Consider the following 5,700-nt stretch of genomic DNA (forward strand, 5'->3'; position numbering starts at 1 on the left):
CTGGTTTCTTGCTGTAAGATCATCCACCTGCATGAATAAAATAATACAGTTTGGAAGTAAAGTGAAAAGAGTCTAATGCAAAACTAAGAGCCCAAAATTTTTTCAAAGATTTTAAATATCTGCACCAAATATGGGGCTTGAACTCACACCCCCAAGATCAAGAGTCACATACATTACTGACTGCTCCGGGCAGGTGCTCAAATCTTAAAATAAGTTCATTTTCAACAAAACGTTATCTATATTGTAGTACAGTCTTGGAATGCAGAACCTCAAATAACTCAGAAAATGAAGAACAAAATTCAAACCACTAAGAGTTGCTAAAATCGATCTCTGCTGTCATCCTCTTTGCCACACATTTCTATTTAATTGTTATACTTTTATTTTTCTGATTGTTTCAGATTTTTCCTCCATAAGATAACTGTAAGTCACGTCTTAGTAGAAAGTCTCTTAACCCTTCCCTCATCTTAATGCCCCATAATATTTTTAAAAATTTTATATCTGTATTTGAGAGGGAGAGAGAGCAAGACAGCAAGAGCACAAGAGCAGGGAGAGGGAGAAACAGACTCCCCACTGATCAGGAAGCCAAGCATGTGGCTCAATCCCAGCATCCCAGGATCACGACCCAAGCCAAAGGCACTTAACTGAGCCACCCAGGTGCCCATGTACTCCATAATTTTTAAAGAAGTTTTAGGAATACCATATTGACTTATGTAGGTCTGAGCCAATAAATGCTTACCAAAATAAGACATTGAAAATAAGACTCTAATTAATGAATCTATAAATGCTGATTCTATTGCCATAAGCCTTTTTTCTGAATTACAAATGTCTTATGCTAATTTGAATTGCATTCTGAGGAGAAATGATTCACAAGATTAAGAAATCACATCTCTCAGTAAAAAAGAAAAATAGTAGTGGGGAAAAATTTAGTGAGATGATTCATATATTTTTGGATTAAAAAATATTCTTTAACTCGACAGTGTTACAATCCTTTGATACTTCCCACAAACTAAGAGAATATACTAAGCAATGAAAACAACCAAAAAACTTGCTGGAGTTTCAGTGATGCTGAGTTGGGAAGAACTCCTTTCCTTTAAATATGACTGGAAAGACAAGTGGATGTGGTGGGTTTATAAACTGACACTTCTCCCGTGACAATCCCTCCCTTTCATATGTGCTGGCCTTAGTAACTGGTTCCTAGTGAACAGAATATGGAAGAGCTGCTGTGTGATTTTTAAGGTGAGGTAAGAAAATGTGATATAGCTTCCATATGACTTTCTTCTTCTAGGAAACCTCCCCCTTAGAATCCAGCTGTTGTGGGAAAGCCCAGGGTACCTAGAGAGTCTTCATGCAAATATTCCAGCTGAGACTGCCCAAGCTAACATCCTAGCCAAAAGCCAGCCTCAACAGCCAAACATGTGCATGAACAAGGTTTTAGATGATTCTAGTTCCCAGTTTCCAGTCATCCTAGGTGATGCCAAATGAAGAAGAAATGAGTTGGTCTTACTCAGCCTTGTCCAAAGATTTGTGAACAAGATAAATGCTGTTTTGAGCCACTAGGTTTTGAGATGGTTTATTATATGGCAATAAATAACTGGCACAGATACTGACATTAAAATGGGGTGCTGCCATTAAAAAAGAAAACCAAAAAACTGAAACTAAACCTTCTTTGAACCAGGAGGTGGGTGGAACCTGAAAGAAGAGTAAGAGTGAGAAGTAGAGAAGAGTAAGAATGAAAACCAAACGGGTTTCCAAGAGACTGTGAGTGGAAACCTGATGTCCCTTGAAGGGGCTTACAGCAAAGGCTTCTAGACAAGTGAAGAAAATGACACTAGAGGGAAAAGGAACTTGTGCCACAAACCACATGAATGTAAATCTGGTAGGAGAGATAAGCTAAAGAAAGACTATTCAATATGAAGGAACCAGGACTTACTGGGTTCATCTATCTGTTCCCTCATTTATAGCCTCTCCACATGCTGTATTCTCAATTAATGCTAAAATAAAGAAATGGTTTCTGGGTTAAAAGCAAATCCAGGTAGACATGGCCTATGGATGAAACCAAAACTATAAACCCTTTATTAAGACTTGAGAAGGACTTAAGGTGTGCCTCAAATTTCTTTAAGGATCTTAAGAGTGTGAGAATTTGAAAGGCATTGTCAAATGAGAGCTGCACAGGAAACCTGAGGTGAAAGCTTATTTCAAAAGACCCAGGAGAATGGCTTTTCTAATGGCATGAAATCAAATCGTATTCATGGAAAACTCAAAAAACTAAGAGAATTATAGTAGCAAAAACACTGTTTGCGAGCTTGGACTAAAAGAGACCAAGATAGTACAAACTAAAAATAGGCCTTGAGTCTTAGAATTCCCACCAGGAGGAAGAAGGCTGAAAAAGCAGCTACAAACACAGGTCATTCCTCATGAAAAGGACAGAACCGAGAGCTCAAAAAGTAAAGCAAACAACCATGGAGAAGCATTCCCATGGTTAGGCCTAAGTCCTCACTGAAGAACTGACAGCATGCTTCAGGCTGTGTTTCAAAACTGCTATGGACTAGTGTGCCTCCCATTTTCTTTCAATGGGAGAGTCCTTAACAGGTTACCAGAGTGTTCCATTTTGAGTGGTAGAGAACTGTCTTCCTTAATTCCCAAGTGTTCAGATGGAGGGGACTTGCACTCAAGGGACTACACTTCAGGCACCTTATCCCTGCTGTACCTGATTAAGATGGTAAGATCTTGGACTCAAGCCCAAACCCAATGAAGAACTGAGATTTGTGGGAGGTATGGGAGGGGGGAGGCAAGTGTATTTTTCATGTGGGAGGAATACAAAAAATTGTGGCCAGTGGTTAAATCATGCTGCTTTTAAAATGTGTCCATAGCTTTTTAAATATTCATCCCATTAAAAAAAAAAAAGACCATGGGCCTACCTTTGTGACTTTCTCCTAACAGAATATGGTGAATGTGATGCTCTGTGTATTCCAAGGCTAGGTTACAAAAGACAATAGAGCTTCTGCCTTGCTCTGCAGTTCAGGCAGCTTTTTTGGATTGGAATTTAGCCCCCCATCTTGTAAGAAAATTCAGGCCACAAAGTGTCTAGGTGTGCCCATGTAAGTGTTTTGGCTGCCTGCCCCAACTATAGTCCTAGACAATAGCCAGCATCAACACCACCAGATGTGAGTGAACAAATCTTCAAACAGTTCCAGCCCCAAGCCTTTCAGCTGCCCCACCTGAAGCTAGGGGAAGAGAACAAGCTGTCCTAGCCACACTTTTCCTAACAGTAGATTTGTGAACAAAATAAACGTTATTTATTTAAGCCACTAAACTTTGGGGAGTTTGTTAAGAAAAAACAAACAGATAGAAAAATGGAATGCAAAAAGAGTTAATAAGATACATAATTTATATATTAGAAATTGGTCTCCATTTAAGTGGGAAGTAAAAAAAGGGTAAGATTAATTTTTTTTTAATTTTAAAATATTTATTCATTTGGGAGAGATACAGAGAGACAGAGAACCAGCAGGGGGAGAGGCAGAGGAGAGGGAGAAGCAGACTCCCTGCTGAGCTGGGAGCCTGAAATAGGACTCGATCCCAGGACCGGGAGATCATGACCTGAGCCGAAGGCAGACACTTAACCATCTTAGTCACCGAGGTGGCCCTAAGATTAATTTAATAATGACAAACAGTGCTAATGAGAAGACGCCCATAACTAGAAGCAAGACCTAAGAAGTTTTTCTTTCTGTTTTCCCCCATTTAGGATGTCATTACCCGTGCATTTTTTATATATGACCTTTATTATGTTGAAGTATATTCCTTCTAAACCTACTTTTTGAAGGTTTTTTTTAATTAATTTATTTTCAGAAAACCAGTATTCATTATTTTTTCACCACACCCAGTGCTCCATGCAATTGTGCCCTCTATAATACCCACCACCTGGTACCCCAACCTCCCCCCCCACCACCACTTCAAAACTCTCAGATTCCTTTTCTACTTTTTGGAATAGTTTGAGAATAGGTACTAACTCTTCCTTTAAAATGCTCAGTAGAATTTGCCTCTGGTCCTGGACTTGTGTTTGTTCATAGTTTTTGGATTAATGATTCCATTTCTTTGCTGGTTGTCAGTCTGTTCAAATTTTCTATTCTTGTTTCAGTTCTGGTAATTTATATGTTTCTAGGAATTTATCCATTTCTTCTACATCATCCAAATTGTTGGCATATAGTCGTTCATAATATGATTTTATAATTGTTTGCATTTCTGTGGTGTTGATTGTTATTTCTCCTCTCTCATCTGTGATTTTATTGGGGTCCTTTTTCTCTTCTTTCTGATAACTCTGGCTAAAGCCTTATCGGTTTTATTAATTTTTTCAAGGAACCAGCTCCTGGTTTCATTGATCTCTCCTATTTTTGTCTTTTTAAGGTTTCTATAGTGTTTACTTCTGCTCTAGTTTTTTTTTTTTTTAATGTATTTGAGAGAGAGAGAAAGCTGGAAGAGGGTCAAATGGAGAGGGAGAGAGAGAATCCTCAAGTAGACTCCCTGCTGAGCACAGAGCCAAAAGCAGGGTTCAATTCCAGGACTCTGAGATCATGACCTGAGCTGAAATCAAGAGTCTGCTGCTTAACCAACTGAGCTACCTACTACTACTACTGCTCTAATTTTTATTATCTCCTTCCTTCTGCTGCCTTTAGGCTTCATTTGTTGTTCTTTTTCTAGCTTCTTTAGGTGATGGTTAGGTTGTTGTAGATTTTTCTTATTTCTTGAGGTAGGCCTGCATTGCTATCTATATACTTCCCTCTTAGAACCATATTTACTGTATCTCAAAAGTTTGGGCAATTGTGTTTTCATTTTCATTTGCTTCCATGTATTTTAAAAAATTTATTCTCTTATTTCCTTGTTGGTCCATTCATTGTTTAGTAGAATGTTACTTAACCAACATGTATTTGTGGTCTTTCAGATTGTTACCTATGGCTGACTTCAAATTTAATAGTATTGTGATCAGAAAAGGTGCATGGTATGACTTCAGTCTTCTTGTATTTATTAAGACCGGTTTTGTGGATTATGGAGGGCACGTATTGCATGGAGCACTGGGTGTGGTGCATAAACAATGAATTTGGGAACACTGAAAAAAAATTAAATTTTAAAAAAAGACTTGTTTTGTTGCCTAACATGCGATCTATTCTACAGAATGTTCCAGAATGTGTTATTCTGTTGTTTAAGGATGGAATATTTTGAATATATCTCCTTAGTCCATCTAGTCCAGTGCATCATATAAAGCCACTGTTTCTTTGTTGACTTTCTGATCTGTCCATTGATGTAAGTGGTGAGTTAAAGTACCCAACTATTGATTATTTCTATTCCTTCCTAAAATATCCGAATTGTACATTGTCTTCATGGATACTTTTGCAAGTGGGAATAAAAGAAATGAATTTCATTTAAAACATATATAATAAAATTAAAGGACCCTACTATTATTGTATTATTATCTTTTATGTTAGTCATTAATTGTTTTATGTACATGGGTGATCCCATATTGGATGCATAAATATTTACAATAGTTCTTCTTCCTGTCAGATTGTCCTCTTCATTATGATATAGTGCTCTTGTCTTTTACTGCAGTCGTTCTTTTAGATTCTATTTTGTCCAATATAAGTATTACTATTCTGGCTTTCTTTTTATATCCATTTGTAGGATACATGTTTTTTCCATCCCCTGACTTCC

Source organism: Mustela nivalis (genome assembly GCF_964662115.1).
Source record: "Mustela nivalis genome assembly, contig: HAP1_SCAFFOLD_392, whole genome shotgun sequence".
Classification (NCBI taxonomy): domain Eukaryota; kingdom Metazoa; phylum Chordata; class Mammalia; order Carnivora; family Mustelidae; genus Mustela; species Mustela nivalis.